This window comes from Erithacus rubecula (genome assembly GCF_903797595.1).
Source record: "Erithacus rubecula genome assembly, chromosome: 3".
Classification (NCBI taxonomy): domain Eukaryota; kingdom Metazoa; phylum Chordata; class Aves; order Passeriformes; family Muscicapidae; genus Erithacus; species Erithacus rubecula.
In genome coordinates, this window is record NC_136689.1 from 94,919,944 (window position 1) to 94,944,828 (window position 24,885).

At 34.6% G+C, this 24,885-nt stretch overlaps 1 protein-coding gene across 2 annotated transcripts in view; it reads left to right on the top strand.

Annotated features, from left to right (window-relative positions):
- Positions 1 to 24,885, top strand: part of CDH19 (cadherin 19) — a 120,631-nt gene that overhangs the window by 44,353 nt on the left and 51,393 nt on the right. The window contains exon 1 of one of the 2 annotated variants that reach the window (XM_079299689.1): positions 9,913 to 10,073. The exons of the other annotated variant lie outside the window; for it this stretch is intronic. The gene's annotated coding sequence lies outside the window, so the exon portion shown is untranslated. Of the gene's footprint in view, positions 1 to 9,912; positions 10,074 to 24,885 lie in introns of those variants that run through there. 2 annotated transcript variants of the gene reach the window in all.

Consider the following 24,885-nt stretch of genomic DNA (forward strand, 5'->3'; position numbering starts at 1 on the left):
TCAAAATATGGGCAATTAAAATTACTGTGCTCTAATTTCCAGGTATGCTCACTTGATTTTTCTGGTGAAGTGTTCATCCTTTCTAGTGCCCTGCTGTGTGCTGAGGTCAGTTGCTTCAGTAAGAGTTGAAGGAAATTTTGCATCGAAGCATCAGAATCTGTAGCCTTTCACTGGAAGCATCTAACTTTTGGTATGGATAACATCTTCCCCCTCAGTGCCTGAAGCCCTTTTTTTTATTATTTTTCATTTTTAGTATCATGATCTTTCTTCATTGGTCTGCAAGACCATGTCAAATCCAAATGCACTGTATAAAGCATGTTTTATGTGTTTACCCAGGTTACCAGGTTACATTCTTCTCATAAACATTGGCATGTCATCTCTAGTACTATCCCATGCCCATAATTTTAAGGTCTCTGCTCTTATCCTGTACCTCCCCTCCTCTATGCAGCATTTTACTCCAGGGTCATGGAGAGTTCATTCTGCACGAAGCACAGCTGCTGAATATGGATATCAAGCAGCTACCAAAGTGTGTATAGCTATACACAAAAATGGATGTCTACACACAGTTACACAGTTTTACAAAGCCAAAGAAATAGAAAAAAATCAGATAAGTATTAAATTGATCATTGGATAACCTCTTTTATTGTCAAACAAGCTAATATTTAGACATGAATCCAGGAAAAATGTAGTAAATCCTAGAGCATGTGATGTTTCCTCAACACAAAACCTGTAGCCCATAACTTAATATAAATATATATAACATAACATATATATAACATGACATAAATGATCTTGTTCTGCACAGCTTGAAGACTGAGCTTGCTTTCTTGAAAAAGATGATCCTAACATATAATCCATTTATAAGACATCTGTAACATCACTGAGCATTTTAAAGTCAGACACTAAGTCATTGACAATGGAAATCTGATAAATCTGATAAACTGGTTGTCTTGTTAGACATAGGCTTAGTATATTTTTTTCTTTGTTTAGTTATTAGTCAGCTGTGTGAGAGACTATGCAGAAATTATTTTCTGCAGGTCATGCCTGGAGCATATTTTTAATACAGACTTTGCAATGGCACATGCTATTTGATTTTGTTTTCTGTAGCATAGTTCAAACTAACAAGCTGTAAATACTGGAACTGCTGCTTTTTGCATAGAGCCCTGACTGATGGTGGCAAAACCTGAAACACTGTTTGGATTTCAGAGTTTACTTTATTGAGAAACTGTGATTCTCTAGAGGTAGTAAAATGGAGATACCAGTGGCTGAAGGAAAAAATGCTAAGTCCAATATGATGCAGTGCAGACCTAGACAGATCTTTATTAAATTCAGCTCTAATATTCCTTTTCATATCAATTTCATTGATCTTCCACACACTGACCAGTAGCTGCCATCACTAGAGTATTCTCCACAGTACATATGGAGACTGCATACCAGGATATGTTTTGTTTTCTAGCACATAGACCACTAACCACTGAAATTAAGTTGAGAGATTAGATAAAGAGCTATACTCATCACCAATCCAGCATGTGCCATTTTACTGAAAAGCAGATTAATTTTGTGAGGTTACATACAATCAGAGATCAGAAGTGCAACCAATGAGACAAACCCTGCTTTAAGTATCTTTAGTGTAATGGTACCTGTGAAAGAAACTACATATATATATATCATTCCTGGATCTCAGTTTCTAGATTACTAACTCAGGTTTCCTCTGTCACATACATTTTTTCAGAGTTTTATGGTGCAAAGTTACAGACTTCAAATTTGCATTTGTATACAGCATGGAATTATTTTAAGGAAAAAGTAAGATTTAACCTTTAGAGCTCATAAAATATTCACGTACAAAAAAGCATGATAAAAAAAAGTTTTGTCAAAATGATCAAATTTGAGACTGGACATAAAATACATATACTGTTGTTCTTGAAAGTACAGGGAAATTTGACTTTCTGCTTCGGAAAGCATGTGAAAGGTGAAAAATAAAAAGTAGATCTTAAGTGTTTTGCATGAAACAACAGAATCCGAGCACCCCATTTCATCCTTGCTGGATTTAGGTTACTGATTCTCTAAACCTTCCCTAAAGAGCAGTCCTCCAGTGGCAATGATAGCTGCCTCTCCCCCCCAGCCCTCGCCTGTGTGGAGCCCTGGCTCAGGAGGTGGCAGGCTCCTGAAGGCAGCAGCCTGCCCTCTGCACAAGCTGCTCTGCCGTGCTGTGGGTGAGCTGGCCAGCACCCAAGGCAGGGCTGACCTTGCTCCTGGGCTACTCACATCTTCATCTGTCCAGGGCCTTGCTGTGCTTCCCATAGGTTGCTCTCCCCTTCCTCCTGGCTGCAGGAAAAACTGGTCCTCTATCTGGCTAGTGTCCAAACCAATCCAGTCACAGTTTCTCCATCTGGTTTATTCTTGCAAAGATGAACTGGATGTTTTAATTTAGAATAGTCGATCTCTTCCTACTGTCTCTCCACAGTCTACTTCATCTACAATTTTGGCTAGATTTCTGCATAACTGTGGAGAGGAGATGTGGCTGCCCCCTCCCTACACCTCCCACCCCCCAATCTTTTCTCCTTTGGTTCTTTGGTGTCCTCCAGTAGTAGAAACTTTCCTAAATCCTGTGAAATTGTTCCTCACAAGATTGCTTCAGCACCATTACACAACTTTCTTGCTTATTCTATGCCATTTTGTGGAAACAACCTCCCTTCCAAAAAATAGAACAGCTTAAAATCTCTATTTTATATTTGTATTATATTTTAATTGTCCTCTTGATACACCACTATCAACTACATACATATATCCATTCTTCTCTCTCCAGTGGATAAAGATATTTACCACAAAAATTCATAGAAATAATTCTATATTAACAACTTATATCTTTGTTACCACAGAGTAAAATACATGAAGAGATAAAGTTTTTAAAAGGAAGAGGCTTTGCGAACATTTTCAGTTTACCATGAAATATCTCATTAAACCAGCTGATTTTTCCCCTCAGATTTTGTGACACAAGGTCTTGTTTGTTGCTTGACTCTGACTCTTCGAGGTCAATGCATTTCCATGCTGTTACTCATGTAGGATTCACGTCAGGGCATCAGCTGGTCTAATTGGCAGACTGCACACAGTGGCCAGTGAAGCAAGGTACATTTGCATTTGCCCGTCCTGCTCATAGATCAAACAGGGGCATTTTGCAAATAGCAGTTACTGTGTTGTCTTTCATGTGTTTGATATTTAAAGATTATGGATTCATAGAAAAGAATCCCACAATGATTTCAGTTGGAGGGAACCTTTAAGGTCATCCAGTTCTGACTCCCCAGCATAGGCAGGGATGCCTTCCACTAAATCAAGCCCCTGTCCAACCTGATTTAAAATACTTCCAGGGATGGGACATGCACAGCTTCTCTGGGCAACCTGCTCCAGCATCTCAATACCTTCACAGTAAAGAATTTCATCCTGCTATTTCATCTAAATCTATTCTCTTTCACTTTAAAGCTATTATCCCTCTTTGCTGCCCATTGCTACCCCAAGAGAAAAATCTTGGGACTTGCTGCAGTATGAGGTTTGCAGTGGAGACTTCCCCTTCAACAGCTCCATTTGGGTGGAGGTATTGACCCACCACACAGAGCAGATGGTGCTCACATGGGTTCCTATAGGTAAAAATGAAAGAAAACAAGTTAGGATCATTGTCATTATAATCACAGATCAGGTTAAGTTGCTGTGCCCAGAATGGAACTGTAAACTTCATTAAATTCTCTTCTGTTAAGCATTCACTTCTTAATCTCAATGGAAAAAACAAAAGAAAAGAAAACATATTCCTCTCTGAATTACAAAAACAAATAAAAAGAGGGAAATTCTTAGGAAAAAAAACCAAGTGAACAAAACAAAACAAAAAATCCCCCCAAAAGACCAACAAACCCAAATCCAAACAAAATAGGAGGTGGTATTGGTATTGAACAAAGAAAGGTTCTTCTTTCAGTTTTGCTGGCTGTAAAACCTTTTCCCAGGTTGCAATACAAAACCCCATTTTTTTCATTCTAAGAAATCAGAATTTTAAAAAATTGCTCTACTTCTTTCCTCTAGTCCCCAGAAATCAAAGCAAGGTAGAGGCTTAGGGTGGTACACTGAGATAAATTGAGGGCACGTTGTGCTATGCAATCTTTTTAGCATTCATTTATAAAAATAAAATAATATTTGCCATTCTGATTTTATCTGCCTCATGGCAAAGCTGATGAGAGTTGGATCCTTACCCAGCAGCTCATCTCAAAGGATTTAAACTTTACACAATTGTTTTCCAAGGTATCATTTATGCTTAGCTGCTGGGATATGGGATGAAGTGTTGACATTATACAATTCTTCAGATGAGAATCCTTCATTTTATTTTGTTCTATTTGATTTAATTCATTTTCTGGAATTTAAATAGCATGAGGATTAATTTAAAAAACCCAAACAAACCAAAAAACATTGACATTTCTGAAATTGGAATATTTAATTTTGTTTTTCTAAACTAATCCAACACGGTTATAGTTTGGCCACTGACATTTGTGGATAAGTGTCTGTTCCACAAATGTCCCAGCCTTGTAGTCACTATTGAGTTATTGTAGTAATTTCTACACTTATTTTCAAATTGGGATATTATAATGCAGTAGGATACTGGGCTGATCAGACACAGTTATATTTTTTTCTTCATAAATATACCTTTCATATTTCTAATATTTATTTTTTCATGCTTAATTTTTTTTTCTACATGTAAATGGATGTGCTAATATTACCACTTATATTGTGCTTATATTACCACTTACATAGAAGCAGAAGAGCTCTAATGTTTGTATGTGACTGATCATGTATGATCATGGGAAAAAGTGTATGGGAGTTATGTAAACAAACGGAGAAAATAGTTGTCTTGCTATTTTTCAACATATTTTGTTATTCACACTGAATTCTAGCTTGTACTACATAAGATCTATATCTCATGACAGGCACTGTCTTCTTTGCAGGAGATGGGAGAATATGAATGAATTACTTACAGATACCAGCCCAATTCAGGCTCATAGGATCTGATCATCAGCATGAGACCTCAGGCTAAATAAACAGATGAGATGACATCCCCTATTTCATTCAATTTATTTCTAAACACTGTTTAGTAGTAAGAAAATAAGAGAACTCCATTCCTTGAGGGGATCATTTCAAAGATTTACCTGCTCTTAATTCATTCACATTTGGTTCTAACTTGTGATGGAAATAGAAACAGAGGGGAAAAACACAATCTGGAGTCTGCATATTTTTTTCCAAAAACAGTGTATTCTATCATAACAGTATTCTCTGAGAAAAGGAAAGGAAAGGGTAAAGAAAGCTAAAAGAGAAAGAAAAAAAAATCTTTGGAAAGGTCTGATTACTGTGAGATATTCAGATTCTTTTAATGAATGGTTATGCACTATTTCCACAGAATTTTCACACAAGCCACTAAATACACACATAAGCAATTATATTTTGTTGCAAATCATTAAACTTTTTTCCCTCTGCAAAATAAAAAAAGTCATTAGACAGAAATAAAAAAAATGTACAAGGTTATCATTAAATAATATTTTAAAAGGCACAAAATTATTTTTAAATAGATTCCAAATAATTCAATGAAAAAAACTCTCCTTAGTATTGTAGATTAATCCATACATTTTTGTATTTACAGTGACTCTTATTTAACTTTTCGCTTCCAGAAGATGTGATTCATAAGATATTTTAGCGGGAATGGAATTCTAGTAGCAAAATTATTAAATATGAAAGGAAGGGGGAAAAAGGATGCATTAAAGGAAAAGAAATTCTTTCATTCAGCATTATATATTTATTTTGTATAGTGACAAGAGACTGCTCAGGAGTGAAAGAAAATGTTATTGCATTTCAGACTATGAAGCACTCCAGGCCTCACTTCTCTGTTCTCTCTTGGCTCCTCTTGAATCCATACCTCCCTTTAGTGGTTATAAATAAGACTAGCTTTAGGAAAAGCTGCATATCAGAATCCCCATTAAAAAGTCTGTCTAGAAATGGCAAAAATCCCATGAATAACAAAAGAAAACAAAACAAACACCACAAATCCCACAGATTCAGTATTGAATCTCCAGAGATACAGATATTATGAATGGCTTCACTGGTATTGTGAGCAATAAAACTCCTATTTTTACAGGACTTCCACTTTCCAGAAGTGTTGTGCTGTCTATTCACTCATCTTGGAGTATTTCTGCTTAGCTTGATGAAAATTCCAGATGCAAATTCCAAACACATGAGCCATGATTTGGACAGAGGTAATATGGGAGAATCATCCCCATTGAAATTATGGGTTCTGTCCCTCTCCCTTCCATACTTCCTTTCCTTCACTGAATAAATTCAACTTATTCGGATATCAGATCACTGAGTGAACCTAAGAGAGCGAAATCTTATGAGATCAGTCCAATTAAGTAAATGTCATCTCCTTGAAAGAAAAATGAACCCTTTTAAAAAACTTTTATGGTGTTTTTTGCTTTTAAAAGCCAAACAGTTCTCTTGCATTTTTCCATCTTTTTTGTTGAGTTTCTGGAAAATTGAATATATTTTCTTAAAAAAAAAAAAAGAAAAAAAAAAAAGTAAAGAGACGTAATTAACTCTTCTGAATTTTTAAGACTCTTTTCAAGTCATTATAGCATGTACAGATGTATCCATAAAATATGGTTGATCATTATATTTCAGCTTTACTTTTAAAAGAAATTAATAAATATCATATAATAACTGGCCAATCAGTAATCAAGTCTTAAATTATAAATATATTTTAATTCTTAATTTATTATTTTCTTACTTCTAAGGAGCCACCTAATTAAAGTGTTAGGTTTTGGATTAATAAAATTCCTATTTTAAATTACAATAAAGACAGAGAAAGGAAATACTCCAAACATATTGACTGGTTTTTTTGGCTCCCATTGTCCCTGTAACAACCTATTTATTTATTTAGGTAATAAAAATTCACTCAACTCCTCCAAGCCACCTGAAAGGTCTTGCCAAGGTGATGAGCAGAGTTATTCTACTGAACTCTCCTTTTTAGTTGAGATCCTTTGCTGCAGGGAATATCATGGTCTTTCAAATCGGGAAAGAGCTAGCAGGGTAAAAGTTTTCCATCAGAGGTGGCAGTCGAAATTATTTCATCTTTGTGTTAATATTGAGAAACCTGCTGATCATTAACAGATGCCTGCACAAAGAGAAGTAGAGACTGCTTATCACTTGAGAACACTGTACTGGAATAAGTATGTATTTTCTACTGAGTTGAGAAAATTTTTCTCATAATTGCATAAATTAGCCTTCATTTGACTTCTTTTTTAAGGTGCAGCCTATAAGACTAGCTTTAGTTTTTTCCTTATAGCTTCATTTTATCTTCACCTTGTCAAAAACCTGGCCATTACTCTGGCCAGTCCCCTTCATCAGTTCTCCAACAAGTGTTTCTAAGAAACCTTATTTTTGTTTGCTTCCTTGTATTCATTTATGTTTGCTTCACATGGCACATCTTACTTAGCTTACATCCTGTGAGAAGATCCAGCATTCTCAATAAATATCTTGTTTATCAACTGTCAACAATAAGTTACGGTCCTTTCTTACATCTGTGTTTAGTTAATTCTGCCTTGGTGAATAAAATGTCACCTCTTCTTTGGTAGAAGAAAGTCAGTGAGAAGTATAGTTCATAAAAAAGCGGTTTTTTCCCAGGTGGTAAGTGTTAACTTAAATCTGAATTCCAATTACATTTCTTCAGTTTCTACAGAGCTTAGGAGAATGTCCACCTCCTCTTCACGTTTTTCTGGCTTACTTTGCCTTAATCTGTACAGAGGTGGTGTCAGACCATGAATAAACACTTTCCATTCTCACTAAATAGCAGCTCTCAGCAAACATTTCTTTCTTAGAGCAAGCAAACACAAAGCAAATAAAAGATATAAGAATCATGATAAAATATGTAGGAGATGAAAATGTGATCTTAGTTCATTTTATTTCCCTTACTCAGATTTAATGTCAAGATTTAGACAAATCAAGTTTTGTCTAGCAAAAAAAAAAAACCTTGAGGTAAGAGCAGACAAAAGAAATCTCTGACAGCTTGTTTTTGATATATAATTTCATAAATAGCTAAATAATATGTACTAGGAACACAGTTTGTAAAGAACTTTAAAATGTATAACATTATGATGCCTGTTATGTGAAAAAAAACCAAAACTGATCTTTTTACTTCTCAAAGGTAAAACTGTATATAAGTTGACAAACTGTATTTATTTCCAGCCTGATACAGAAATTATGTTACTTATGCTAAAGTTGTTAGGATGAGATAATCCTCAAAAAGTTTTCAGGGGATCATACTTAAAAGACTCAGAAGCAATTCTGAATAATCTTACAAAAATCCAACTGCTCAGATAATTCACACCATACTTTCCTATAGGGAACACATCTTCCTATTTTTTTTTAGGATGGATATGATGGGTGGACCGTTTTCCTATGCTACTTCAAGCTGAATCAATTCAAATTTTAAAGTCTTTGATATTAGAAGGTCTTGTGTTCATTTGGTAGAAGTTAATTTGACCTTGACATCTAATTGTAAATGCAGTAAACAGGGATTCAGCATTAGCCAAGGCACCAGACTTCACAACTGTTATCAATCAGAATTGTTCCCTTTGCAGACCATGGTCTCATCACTTTGTTTTGCAGCTTTACCCATGCTAAAGAGTGACAATTCCTCATTTGCTATCTCTTTTGTTCTTTACATTAAATTCCTGAACATCTGACTAAGATCTGCATATTTATTTAAAAAAAAATAAAGAAAAAAGGTACAATGTATGTGACAAAAATGCAGACAAGAAATTTTCCATTTCCTCAGAGAAACAGTTGTTAAATTTTCTGAGATTGTTTGAGGAAAGAGCAAAGGGAAGTGATAATTTTGTTGAGATGGGTGACTTGGAACTTTTGTAAGTTTTAATTTTATCATTAACAGGACACATTTTGTCTGAAAAAATGTCATCTCTGTTTTTTTGGGTTTTTTTTTTCATTTAGGACTTCTCAGAAAGCTTCTTGGCCTGGAGCTACTGATGTAGCACTAGGCTCTAAATTAGTCCACCATAAACATGTCTTCCATAATAGTGCTACTGCAATACACAGTTCTTGTTTTTTCACCAAATATCCTCATTAATTTTTAAAGGCACCATGAATATTTGAATTAATTCTCAAAATTTCCTAAATTTTCTTAAGATAAAAGCTGTGGTCTATGAAAAATTATCACCTGTTGCATAATTATTCCACAGTATTTCTAGGTTGGTTTTGTGGGTTTTTTTAAATTATATTCTTTTTATGATATTTTTTAATTTGACTATAAGACCCCAACACTAGCTAGTAGATAAAATTCAATTTTCACAGAGAATTATAGCAACATAAAAGATATTAAATTATTGTCTCTAAAGACGTGTAAGGAGATAAACCAATGTCTTGAGCATGTATTTTTTTTCTCAGCAAGAAAATTGTATGATTCTTGAAACTAAACTATTTGGTGGAAAAAAAAATGGCCAGAGGGTAAAACCCAGAGTATAAAACCTCTCTTCTTTAACTAACTTTTGTGACTGCTCTAAATTGACCACTTTTTTCCCTGACTAATCTCTAAACAGAGGGCATATCCTTTCACTTGCAAAATGCTCTCACACAAAATAAATTACCTTCCCACTACCCTGGTTTCTTGCCAGGGAGTACTTTATTTTTCCACTAGGAAGAAGAAAATCAGCTTGTATTTTGCTTGCTAGAGCCTTCTGCATTTTAATTCTGGACTCTGAATGAACATCAGAGGGGCTTTATGATGTTTTGCACAAAAGTGCCTGTGTTCATAGTTTTTACTCAGGGCACCCAAAATAGCATGCAGTAAGCAGTGTCATACTGTGAGTTTTCAAAAGTAAAAGCAGAACTGACTTATACTGGCAGGAAGCTGTAACTCCTACAGCTTTCTGAGGATCTGTGAAGTAAAACAGAACTGCTTACTTCTTCTGCATCCCATGTTTCATGCAACTTTTGCAATATCCATTCATTTATGCCTAGAAGGCCCTGAAGTTACAAAGGTAAGAGTTGTTTTTTTGTTTTTTTTTTAATTATATTCTAAAATCAAAATTAGAACATTTTTTAGAGTGCATACAGTGCAAAAGCCACAAGAGGCAGAGACAAACCCGAAGCCCCTCAAAACTTCTAGACAGAGAATCTGCTTTGTTGTTTTGCCAGAGTCCACCATCTAACTTCTATTTCTGTGAAATTCCAAATTTCTAAATAGGATTTGCCAGAGGAAATACTCACTATGCTTGTTTTGTGATCAACTAGCACATTAAAATTTTCTTGCTATCAATCAATTTTTTACAAGACCCCAGTTCTGACAGAATGCTTGTGATTGCTTCAGATGCACTTGTGCAAGTGATTGTCATGACAATTTCTGAGAGGGGCATCAAGAGTGAAATTTTTCTTGTTTTAAAGGAGCAGTACGAAATGCTCCATCTTTTCACTCTACTGTTACAGAAATAATATCTTTTTTTTTTTTTTTTTTTTTAGTTTTAGTTTTTATTCACATTCCCATTCCTCTTTAAAATCCCTCCACTACAAGTGCAGCCTTTCAGACCACAGAAAATGTTTTCAAAGAACAGTGCATGTCGTACACTGGCAACGTATTTGCACTGAATGTTTCTTTTGTAACACTTCTATTAGGAGGTATAGCTACAATTTATTTTTAGTTCTGACTCTTCAAATAGACTGCAGCCAAAAAACATCAAGTAGAATATAGCCCAGAGATATTTCATAGTTATTGATTTGTTATTAAAATACTGAGTGGCTGTCAGTTTGTTCATTTCTGCAAATTATTTTTCTATGAAACTGGTGGGAATTACATAGCTTTTGCATTATAACATTATTTTTTAATAGACGATTACCTAAAATTAGTTGTGGTTGCAAAAGCACTCCAAATAAGCTACTTTTATTTTTACCTGGATAAATTTGCACTAAGATGTAAAAATTGATCTGTGGACCCAGTTTTAGGAGTTATAAAGGTACACTTCAACATTCAGCATTTTTCTTTTGGAAGTGTTGAACTAAGCACTTATAAAATGAATATAAGTCTGTATACTTCTTTCATGTGTCAGAATGTTTTATAATTACCAATATGAAGTAATTTTTTGACAATATCAATACAATTTGATATTGAAACAAGAAAACAATATAATATATGCTATACAGGTGTATTTTAACGATGTCTGTGTTTTAAGCTACTTACTGGTTTTCATCATTACTTTGGTTCATTTACTTTCATATTTTATAAATCTTTTGGGTGAAATTTCCATTGTGTAGTCTTTGTGTCATGATTTCTAAAAATATACTTGTAATCTTTTGGTTTAGCTCAATCAGAAAGATTTGGGTATTTCTTAAATGAGTTTAATTTAAAAGGTAATTGTGCTAACAGATCTAACAATACAATAGGTAATATTGAATTAAAATATTAGATCCTTTATAGGTGAAAACCATTATTTTCCTTTTACTTTGTAAGTCACAGAAAATTTTGATTTCTACCACAGGCAATAGAGAGTTTTGATTTCTACCACAGCCCTTTAACTTTTTCTATTTCAACTGTGTTTCGACCCCTTTGTTAAAGGGTTAATGCTAAAGGGAGTAGCACGTTTTTCTTATCTGTCCTTCCAATTTTCTTTATCCAACAACATATTTGTTTCTGAAAATGGATGAATAAAGGGCCAGAGAGTGTCTGTGGTCGTTTCAGCCATCCTGGTTATCCTGGATCCATTCCAGACCCTGCTAATCAGACAAGGTACACATCCAGTACAGAGGAAGCTGATGTGGATCAAGACCACACGGGACAGATCAGGGGACATAATTCTGCTTTGGATACACATGTCAAGGTCTCTTCTCCGCATGTGCATTGCCTGTAGCACAAAAGAAATTACAGTTGCTGCTGCTAACAAGATGTAATTGTTAACAATGTTTGCAAAAGAACATTTCTCCCAGGCTTTCTATTACATAGTGAAGACCTTGCCAATGGAAGGTAATATTAAATTAGAATCTTTCTGTCTCAAGCCACTGACTTAACTGTTAAAGCAAACTCCTTTTGAGACCACATAATTAAGGAAAAATGGATATTTAATTACTATAAAAGTAAGGGGAAAAAAAGAAAGTAAAACCTCAGTATTGCAAATACACTACTGGAATTAAAAATGCAATCTGAAGATTGCTAAAACAATCTTGAGGGAGAACTCTAACACATTCTGAACTCTAACTATTCTGATACAATGTTAAATTTGTGGAGGGAAAACTTTTTTTGCATTGGCACTCTACATATATACATACATATATATATACATATGTATATACATAGAAAGAGAGAGAGAGAGAGAGTAACTAGTGAAGGACAGTTGTAACTTTAAAATTGTTAGCTTAACAATAGAGGCAGTGAAACATGACATTAAAGTTTTACTTTTTGCACCATTTGGACACTTTGGAAGTCAAAAGACAGTCTAGTAGAGTAATTATAAAATATAAATAACAAACGAATAATTGAATTTTGTGACTGAATGCTATCTTTAAGTATTTAATGTGATTAAAATCTAACCAGATCTGCAAAATATGTCTGTAAAATTTCTCAGTATTTTGCAAATCTTTTAGACAGTGTTAAATAAAACAGAAAATTAAACTCCTTGAACTTTTATTTCGCTTAAACATTTTCTGTTTAAGATGGAGTTTACAAGCATAATAAACAATAATAGAGGTTGTTATTATATCAACAAATACTTCAAATGGTCTGAGCTCATTGTCATGCAGAATAAAGAAGGTTTGAAGCATTTCATTATTAGCATGTGGATGATGTAGGCAGAATGATGAGTTCTCTTTAACTATAAAAAAATTACAAAAATTAAAAGGGATTTAAAGAGACAATGCTTGTCAAATGGTAAAGAAACTGTGGTTACACACTCCTTTCCCTGTAGAGAACCTTTTCAGAATGGTGAATAGGATATCTAGGGTATGTGGGGAATATCAGTCTCCTGTGATTCGTAAGTTTAGGTGGGATAATGCAGTCTGTCAAAACTGCTTAGAAAAAAACAAGAAGGATCAAAATGCTTTGTAAAGAAAGTTATATTTATTTCACAGCTCTTTAAAAATTTTAAATTGTTAAATGAGATCTATACATCCCAAGCAGAATTTATCAGGTGATGGAAAAATGATCTATATCTGATCTTGCTTTACAAAGAGATTGTGCTACACTGGACGTGGTCACAAGTGAACAGAGCTCACTCCCTAGGAGTTGTACCCACTACATGGATAAGACCAAACATAGGATACAAAATCAAAAGAGATATGGCTCCTTGTTAAGTCATTATTCTGTGACATGTGGAAGATTTGAAGCATTCTGAAAATTTCAAGAAATTTGCCAACAAATTTCATAAACAAAATCACAACAAAATCACAGAAGTTTGCAAGAATTTATATAATCCAAAATGATACAAAATGCTCTAAATAATTTTCTGCATCTTTTTTTTTGACATTGAAAATAGCCATAGAGCTCTTATAACACAAACCCATGCTCTCATACATGAAAACTGGTCAAGAATCTCCCTAGTCCCTTGATCCATTGTCATGTATTTTTGAGGAGATGGAATCAAAGAAAAGTTAGGAGCAGTTCTAAGCCCTTTTGACTTATCCATGACATTTAAGCAATTTATGAAAAGAGATTTTTTTCTCTCTAAATAGAGTGAATTTCTTCTCTCTTTCATACTTTGCATGAAAACAAAAAAAGAGGACATTGTCTGAGGGTCGATGAGCCATAACAATTTGTCACACTCAAAACAAGTGCCTTTCCAGGCACTTCAGCAACCCAGGGAGCCCACAGAAATACTCAGGAATAATAACAAGAGGAGGCATGTGCCAATATAATGCAACTATAAACCTTCCATCTTTACCAATAAATTAGAAAGCAGTTCTTATTTTAATTTTCTGCTCAGTTCAACATCAAACTGCTGATTTCTCGCTCTCTCCATGAGATGCAGATAGTTGTTGAACATTAAGGGCATTGCTGGTGCTGTTTTTATATATCACTGTGATATATATTGACTAGGCCAAAATTTACCCTTAACAGTAATTCCCAGTAGTAGAAAAGCCAGAATGATTTATGCTCCTTTATATCTCATGAGATACTCTTGGAAAATAAAAAGATGTTTCCAGACAAATTAAGACGACAACTAGTCATACAGAACAAAAATGTGGTAAGTGTATTGCTTTTCCCCTAACATCAAATTTAACATATAAATTGAATTGGTTTCAAATGCCAGGTCATTAGATAGCTGGCATACATGGCTATTTTCATAAAAGACTGACCCAGAAAATATATAAATAGTATTTGGAAATGTCACATAGAGATAAACTGTGATGATTGCTCAGCTTTTCTTATGCACTCTTTCAGGGGTGTGCAAATGCTACAAAATTAGACCCATTTTTTGGTGTCTCACATGTAATTTTCTTCCCCTCAATTCTTTATCTCATGTATTTTCTTAAGTGATCATATTACAGAATTTTTTTTTCACTTAAAGATTACAGGAAAACAGATCCTAGACTCACAGACAGAGCATAAGACCACTTTGACAATGTACAGAATAAATGGGCTCAGTTAAATGGGCTAAACATTTTAATCAGAGCTATATGAAATTTTAAGAGTGACACAAACCCATCTGGCCTGCAGCCTGTGGCAGTGACACTGCCCTCCAGGAAGAAGTTCAGGCAGGTCAGCAGAGCAGTCTCTACCACATGGTGCACAGAATTGGATAGGTCTCTGATTCCCTCCTTGAGTCCTCCCACTTATACACAATGAGTTTCTCTCCTCACAGTCTGTGGGGTCCCTCCCCCATGTACCTCTCTGAGCAAACCCAGCCCCATTAACTGCTGGTCCCATGGGTGGATATCTGACAGGGATTCCCCATTCAAACACTTTGCACCAGCTCATAGCTGTGGTTGTGACTGGGTTTTTCAGAGCTTTTCTCCTCAGCATAGCAACACCACAGACTGCTTACAATGGTAGAGTGAGCCACCCTCAGGTCACAGTCCAAGACTGGATCATGAAGCATCCGCATTTGATGGGCAGAGATAGTTAGTTCCACCATCTGAAGCACCCAGACCTGTAACTGAGTGCTCTTAGCAAGCCAGCACTAAAAAGCCCCCCAAGCTGCTACTACATTTAGTCCTTAAAGACCAAACCTAAGAATTAATTAACCCCCCCAAATAACCAAATATTAAAAGAAGAAGATATTTTCTGCAGATAATATTGCTTCTTTCCTCCCAAATGAAATTATTCTCTCAGACGAGAAGAAAATTTAAAGTGAAAACTTACTCCCAAATGTAGTGTCTACAAGTGCCGTATTGTTGCATGCAGGAAATATTCAAAGAAACTCTGAAATATAAATTTATTCACATTTGCCATCTATACTGCAAAAGTAAATAATTTAGAGATGTGAATAACTGTTAAGCTGTCATAAATCGTGGATTTTTGCTTTTCTTTCCACTCGTTTTTGTGGTGTAGTTTGCTTGTTTATTCCTTTTCTCTTTTTTTTTTTTTTTTTTTTCTTCCTGATAAATAGCCTCTTCAGAATAATAGCTGATTTCCAACTACTGCTTAAGTATGAGCTACTACAATCTGATTCAGACCATTTTGTTTCAAATGAAAACTAGACAACACAGCAAAAACTGCTGCATCATAAAAATGATAGAGTGTATTCCTGAGTATTACTAATCATAAATGTCAAAAGGAGTAAAATGCACACTATTTCAGTAGGATATCTGAAGATAAACTCTCTTGGAACAATTTCAGCAGCCTTCCACTGGCAGCAACTTTAGATATCTAGGAATTCATAATTGTTGCCCATAGGCTTTCTTTTTTTATGTCTGGCCATGTTGGAGCAATGTTCACTCTACCCAAACCAGGGAAACGAGGTGATCCTATGGGCTGATACAGCAGAACCTATTGGAGAATGAATTCATGACAGTGAAAGACTGAGCTCGTATTTGCCTCTAATACATGAAAATTGAGATAACTTTAATGTATGTGTGACAAAATCACTATAAAGTGATAGAATAAGACTTTGTTTCATTTTGGTGTTTTCTCATATCTAAAAGAGATATGGTTTTGGTTTTTTTTCTTTCTATATGACATAGTGGTTAGGATGTATATGTTAGTATGACGCCATAATACCATGAAATTGTGATCATATTGATCATAAATCTCAGTAATCATATGGAGAGAAAGCATTCTCTCATTAAGCAGGGATTAAAATATGTGAGAAAAAGTTTTCTGAAGTTTTTCTTTTTTTTTAAATATACTGGAAAGAAAAAAGAAATGTCAAATCCTTTGGATAACATTATTCCTTTTGTTCAATCTAGAAAAAATGTCTTAAAAAAGGGCTTATATTATAATTCAAAGTGGTTTGTATCAAGAAGACAAATAGCTTATTTGTTAAGAATTTTAAGCATCATTTTAAACTAGTTAAACTGTGAGACATCTTTTTGTTGGTCTAATTTTCTTTACTGCAATCATCTTTTGCTGCCTGAAATGAAAACATCCCTAATAGGGGAATATGTGACCTGCCTGTATATGTCATTAAGTAAGTTATTACCTTAGGTTAATTGCCAATATTCCCTCTGGAGAGAAATATGGTGTTTTAGACTCCATATGCTGCTTACCTTTCTTACAATGTTGTAAAGCACAGATACTTTTCTCTTTCCATTGACTATTTAGGGAGGCTGCATAGGACATTACACTAAATCTTTAATTTTCAGATGCTTAAATTAATATGACATCTAAAAAAAATATGACAGCCTCAAGGTCAGTGTTATTAAAAGCAAAAAATGTTATTTATGCCATAAAGAGTAAAAACTTGCCTGAAAAACGTTAGATAAACTCTTGGGTTATTACCAGGCCTATAATATCTATAGGTTCACAATAAATATAGGTTCACTGTAATATTTTATCTTGTAGTCACTATTTTTCAATAAAAGAACTTTATTCCGTATTATGTTCCATTCTTCTGGTGATAAAATTAATTTTATACCTCATTTAGCAGCTGTATTTAGCAGAAAATTCTAGGAGAAGAAATATTTTGCACAAATAATGCTAATAAAGGTACATCAATAAAATAATAAAAAAAGGTAACAAGGAAAGTTAAAAAGGGAAAGAAAAGCAAAATTAAACATTTTGTACAGTGTAAATTCGGCCAAGGCTTTGCTAGATCTTGTTAAAATGACAGTGGATACTGAGAAAAAGCATGGGATGTTTTTTACTCAGCAGAAACTGTGGATAAGTTTGATTTAACTGAGGCTGAGAGGCTGCAAATTGATTTCTTGATTCATTTAGGACACAGTCAGGGGCAGCATATAGAAAACCCTGGAGAGAAGAGGACAGCATTATTGTTTCCTTCCCTAATAGGTGTAAAAGGCTGGAACTCTGTCAAGTGGCAAGCAAGTTCATCCGTGTAGGAGACACTGCGAGGTGTTTGCCCATCAGCCACATCGATTGCTGGGTGGGGGCTGAACCGCGGGTGACAGCCGCCGGTGGCTCGCTGCCTCCAGGGCTGGGGAAGGAGAGACAGCGGGGAAAACCGGGATGCTGAGCCAGCCCAGCCCTGCCATCGCACGGCCGAGCCCAGGCACTGAGCCACGGCCGGCTGCTGAGGAGCCGCGGGGCACCGCCAGGGTCACAGCAGCACAGCCTCCCTGCCTGCTCCGCTTCGTGAGCTTCGGAGATGGATAAACACCGCCTCCAAATTAAAAAAAAATAAAAATCAAATTTAAATTCGTACGTTCGCACATCACTCTCTCAAGGGAAGAAATTAATTTGAAGAAAACACGCTTTGCTAAACTCCATAGCTTTCACATAGAAAAGCACTATTTTTATTTTTAAGTACCCGGTATTTTTAAAACCAGGTCATAAAATACCACTGAAACAATTGTATGCATTAAAAAATAATAATGCAAGTGCCTGGTACTGAAGACACAAAGCCTTAAAAACTTTAGGAGAGCATATCTCAGTATGTAAATTTTTTAGATATTCAGGTCTACCCCATTAAGCAGCTAGTTATATAATACATATATTATATCTATCTATATCCATATCCATATCTATATGTAATCTATAGATAATATCTATATCTCTATTTATATCTCTATCTCTATCTCTATCTCTATCTCTATCTCTATCTCTATCTCTATCTCTATCTCTATCTCTATCATCTCTATCTCTATCTCTATCTCTATCTCTATCTCTATCTCTATCTCTATCTCTATCTCTATCTCTATCTCTATCTCTATCTCTATCATCTCTATCTCTATCTCTATCTATCTACATCTATATCTATCTATATCTATATCTAATCTATATCTATATCTATATCTATATCTATATCTATATCTATATCTATATCTGTATCTGTATCTATATCTATATCTATATCTATCTATCTACTCTATATAATCTATATCTAGATATCTAGATATATTATACATATATATAATATATTGTTTACCACTATTTACTATTTTTAAAAAGTTACATACATATGTATAAAAGATAAGCTATTTGATGACATTTTCATTAAATCTCATACAAGCTCCTCCATTTGCAAATGTAAACATAAACCATCGGGGTTAGTTTTCATCATTTAAGGGCTGCAAACTGGATGCATCAGTGATGCTAATGGTGTGTTAAAAACCATCCCTTCTAGTGTTGAAAGCCTTTTTCTACTTTGAACTTCTGAAAAATGTCTAGAATTTATATTACTTCTGTATAGATGCTGATGTTTTATTTTACAGTAGCCTTAATGCACTCTAACTCTCCCATTTCTACACCAGTGATGAAGAAAATAGGTTACAATTACAGTGTGGGAATTTTTTGGCATGGTTGCAGATTAGTTTGCCATTTTCTAATAGCAGTAAACACAACATATAGAGTTCAATATATTCCATTGAACTTAATCTAGTCAAAAAATCTCTTTCTATAAAGGAAGAGAAAATCAGGAGGGATCTTGGTTATCAGTTGGATAAAGGACTTAAACTCCAAGTACTTTCCATTTTGTGATATTTGTATCTCACTTAGGAAAATGTGCTAAAATAACAAAAACATCTATTACCTTGAAATAATAATTTTATTTCAGTTCTTTTGATCCCTCTGCCTTCTCAGCAGATATAAATCCCATCATTTTGGTGGTATTGTACAGGCATTCTAAAAAGGAATGAGCATTTGGATTTATATGTAGTGATGTTGAAAGTAGTTCTCAGACCTTGCATTGGAATGCTCAACAAACTAAACGCTGTACAATAAAAAGTCCTGTGACAACAGATTAACCTTAGCCTTCAAAAGAAACCATCTTTACAAAAGAGTTGAAGCAATAAAACATGCTGTAAGCATTACAGCCACTCTCCTACCTTATCGGGCATTTTCTTTCTTCAAACCTTCTCTTCTATTGTACAAGCAGTAAATAACCTGACCAAAAAAAATAGTATGTTTTAGTTTAGTTTTGTTTTGTTTTGTTTTTTTCCTTATAGTTTGTTGAACTCACAACATACAATTTTTCCATTCAAAGAACAAGAGGGGCTGACCAGGGGCAGCAAAAGTGTCTGGTGTAAGAAGAGAGGGAAAAGGCTGACTTCTGGAAACAGCTACTAAACTGTAAGGTATAAACTGCAAGGTATAAACTGCAAACTCTTCTTTAAGATTGCAGAAGAGCAATATAGTCCTCTATGAGATAAAAATGGAACTCTTAAAATTCATTTACCATTAAGGCCAGTTCCCCCCTGAACTCTTAATATAGAACAATGTACAACTGAGTGCCAGGGGAAGAGCTCTTCAAGGTGAAGTGCTTTCATTACAGATGAATTATGTGCCCTGTATATTGAATCAGTTGCTGTTTCCACAAAGATTATAAATCCAAATAGACTGTACTGAAAGAATCCTGATAATAGATCATATTTTACTTTAAGTTTGCCTTTTCACAAACCCTACTTGGTCTTTACTTGATCCTAGCTGCAAATAGTTCAGCATCCAGTTTGATACCAGTATTTGAAAAAAAATCAAGTGGCATGATCCACATATAAAAATGCCTACCCTCTTTTTCTCTTTATATGAACTAACTCGATTTTCATGAGATATTTTTCCTTCTCATTCTCTTTTACTGAGAAAAACAATCCATTGAAAAATTTCAGATAATTTGACTAATTTGGAAATTTTCCACTTTGAAATAGCTCAGAGTTCAGTTATTTTCTCAAGGTAAAATATTTCGTTCAAGCATATTTCAATTTTAAGCCGTATTAATTCCATATTTGCTTATTTTAAATATTGCTGTTTGCATTTGGCAAAACTCATTGGATATCAAGGGAAGAAAATTACAAGACATCTTGAAAGACAAGTTCAGATGATCTAAAATCCTTTATCTATTCTGTGTTTTAGCTGGCATGTTACCTATTTTCTCTTGGAGGTTGTGTGTGAATGCTTCATACATTTGTCTCTTTCAGTTTTACTTAATCCTTCTTGACACTGTTTCAGCAATGGGTAGAATCAACACACTAGATTTATTCATTCCTCTACAGAGTAGAGCTTATTTTAATGTTTTACTAAGAAAACTTGAAACCCTTGTATTTATCTGTTTGGAAGATGACACTTTCTATTCAGCAGGGATTCTTTGTTTTGTTTTCACATTGCTATGCTGGCTCTCCTAGCATGGATAATGGCCCTGGCCCCTACCCAAAGAGAGGGATTTCTTTTCTATGTTTAAGATTCCATAGTGCCATGCCAATATCCTGTCCCTGTTTCTGTTCCTTTGATACTGCACAGCGAAGGTGAAATAGTACAATAACATAATCAGCATTAGCGATGTATATTTGGAGTCATATTTCAGTTAGGGGCAAGGAGGTCACAAAAGTAATTTGAAGGAAAATGAGAGTGAAAATGTACAGAATTTACTTTTCTGGCTGACAGGAATTGGCAATAACAGCAAGAACTCAGGACTAAAATATTGTTATTGCCTTTTTGTTTACATGTTTCTCTGTAGCAAAACCGTGAGACCAGGGAGAAATCCCAGTTTATCTCTACTTGAATTTTCAGCCACTGTTCCAGACACTTTAACCTGATTTTTGCTTAAACAAAGCCCTAGTGAAATTATGAAGCACTGCTAAATGAAATTTCAACCCATATTAAGTAAGCACATATCTATATTTTGCAAATACTCTCCATTCATTACACTGACATATATGATGGCCTCTGGGAAAGTAGTGAGTTAAACACTAGGTTCCCTCTAATTCTGAGTGTCCAGAGGACTGATAATTTCATTAAAATTAATACTTACAGTGGAAGGCTAACTAGGCTATAGTACATACAATACAAAGTTCATATGCTCTGTAGCAGACTTTGAGAGTAAAAAAAGTACCAAAAACACATGACCAAAAGAAAAACCAAACCCATATAGTTTCAGAACTAGATTATATTTTCTAAGAAAATATAATGTTTTCGGTAAGAGACTCCTGAAAACTCAAGTGTGCTGAATAGCAGTGGAGGTTGGAAAAGGGAGATGAGAGCAAACCTTTCATCAAGGAAACTACCTATGGCATCTCACAACTCATGAGAACTTCCTGAACAAAGCAAAACTTACCCAAAATCACAAAAAAACCCCAACCCTTCTGTTATCATAAGGAGTGACAAAGAAATTTATGATAGTGGTTGTCTAGCTGGTCCCTGTTTTCTTTGATTACAAGTAACAGTCTTTTTTTTTATTTGTCTGAATAGTTTTTCATGTCTTGTTACCTCTCATGACATTTATCTACAGTTTATAAGTCATGAGCAGGAAACTATAAAAGGACCCAATACATTGGAACCATAGAAGATATCTGGAATGACACAAGGTGTAAATACAAGGATAAAATCTGATTGCATGATGAGCTGCCATCCCAGATGAAATACAGATGTCAGTCTGCTCTTCTAATTAAATGTGCATGGGAAACTTTCAGAGTCAATATCTTACTGAAATCTGGAATATAAATAAAAATACTAGAAAAAATAAATAAAGCAACATAAAATACAATAAAACTGCATTGGTAATTCCCACTTGATCTGTCCTTTTTGTACTTGTGGGATTAAAATAAATAACTGATGTCCTCAGGAACCTCATGAAAAAGACCTCGAGAAATTATTAATCAAGTAAATTAAATTATATATAATTTGTTTTTAAGAAACTTTAAGTTATTTGTAGATTTGATGATTAAAATTTCTCTATGCCTTTATAGTACTTTATAGTACTTTAGTGCAATGTTCCCAAAGAATGTTTATTATATTTATATTTACCAATGCTATTTAGGCAAGTTTCAATGCAGCAGACCTATTTTATGATTTCAATCTACCCAGTTGCTAAATATGGCATAAAGCAGAAAGTGTGGGGAAGGAGTGCAAAATTAGATAGAAAAAGAAAACTGTTATTGTTCTGCTAGGGGTAATCTCAAATCAATTCTAGGCAAAAGATTTCCAGTTTGTGATCAAGACTTGAGAAGTGGGAAATTGTCTGGAGTAAGCAAATATATAGTTATTTTTTATCACTTTTGTCATATCCATCTTGACACAACCCTGCCTGTGGATTATTCCACACTCTTAATCCAAAATTATATAGTGCTCCCCAGTAAACCTTTCTGCCCAATACAATGTTCTGTGGTCCATAACACATTTTTCAACAGACTTCTTCAGTTTTGCTGTTCCACATCTTGTTACTTTAGTACTGTTACTGCAAATTATATTTATGGATGGGGAACAACAACAATTGATGCCAGTCCCATTGTTTGCACTAGATTACAGAATTCCAGGTGTGCCATCTTCTCTTTCCGCTAAATCTACATGGCCTTTATGGACCTTAACAGATCATTTGAGGGATTTTTTGCAAATAAATTCCTAATATGTTAATAGCATAACTCATAGCCTCTCTTAACTTGAAAAGAACTACTTTCACCATACCCTGGTTTCTTTTCCTTTTCATTCCCCTTGGCTTTTTGATTGGCTTACTATTCTGCACATAAATACTTCTGAGACAGCATGGGGCAATCAAAGCCCATTTTTCACTAACTAAGGAACTGACACTTATTTTTTAAATATATATAATCCATTGACTTTATAGCCCTAAATAATTTAAGACCATTACTGTCTGCAGGATATGAGTTTTGTCTTGTATAAACTAGGGAATTAAGTCATTGTCCACTGAGTTACTATGGCAACTTCATGGGCTTCCCAGTTTCTGTTGGCTTGCAATGAATTAAAGTCAAAAACTCAGACTCCTGAAAGAGGGGAATTATGTGGATGAAGTTGCTTTTGAAAAGTGAACTATCTATAAAAACCTATTACAGTAATTTCTTTTGTAAGAATTCATATTGTGGGGCAAATTATGATTTAGTGAATCATGGCATCTCTGAAAGCTCATGCATATTCATACATTTATATGTATTGAAATTATCCAGTTGGCTCCACAGGAATCAAATGAAGCTCCATAGCCTGATGAAAGAAAGGAAAACTCTACAAAGCAGGAATGTTGATGTCCATGTTGAGGGCCAAGAAGTGACTTGAAAAGGATACACTCATTAATGAACTTTGAAGTGCTAGCTCTTAAGTACTGACCTCCATGCGCCATTGTGAAGGGATTAACTTTAAAAGAGGAGTTCCCAAAGCCTTGAAAATCACTTTTAAAATATATATGTGTGCATCCATGAAGAGGCCTCCTATGTTCTGTCTTGAGATTTTATTAAAACATAACTTCCCAGAGGAAATTCCTCCATGTGTCTCACAAATCTAGTAATTAAAGCAGTAAGAGATGGGAATTACAATCCATGCTTTTTCTTCCTGCTCTTATCCATGAGTCACTCTTTGAATTACAGAGACATATAAAAGCTACTGATGGAAGCTGGTAATTGTCACAGCAGAAAAAGTCCTGGTCATATTTTGCCAAATTAGCACCATCTGTCTCTAATTTTTACAGGCAAGTTTCCAAGGTGAGACACTGGTTACTATACAGTCTCTTCTTCTTAAGAAAATCAATACAGATTAATGTAAGAAATTAGTTGTATAAAATCAATTTTTCTCATAATATATTTTAGAAGTTCATTTAGTTTGGTATTGGTGGGTTTTCCTTCTTTTGTTTTTTTGGTTTTTTGGGGGTTATAATATTTACATTGCCTTTTTTTAAAAAGTCTGCATTGTTACTTTGTTTCTTTATCCAGGACTTTTTCTCAGGAAATTAATATCTTACCTTTACTCATTCCTATCCTGGAGCTGTTAGCCTCCTTAAACATGCATAATTTTTTAACAAATTGGTTATTTGCAACTTAATTTAACTCCCAACCTTTTTGCCTTATGTATATCAATACAGTTCTTCTGGCTCTTTGAAATCTCAGATTATTTTTGCCTTCCACAAACTGTGCTCTTTTCTTGACTGCACAACTTCTTTAGGTAGTACATGTTGGGCCACTCCATTATCAAGGTCTGACAACAATAATTTCTATAGTTTTCTTAGTCCTTTCTCTTACCTCCTTTGCTCTGGGGACACTACTTTGACTGTGCACTGCACTGCACTGTTGCCACAGCACCAGCACCAGCCTTTGTTGGTTTTAATATTCTTTTGAAACAGCTGAGAGTACTTTAACAGAGTGGTCTGCTGATTTCTCCCAGACACGTTCCTTTCACTGAATTTTAACAGCTGATAAATATTTCAGACGAAAGGACACAAAGTCATCCCATAAGTAATATTTCTGAATAACTTCAATTGACCTGTACTGGATGTATCTATAGATTTTAGCTAAGTATGGCTTTTAAGGCTGAGAACACAACTG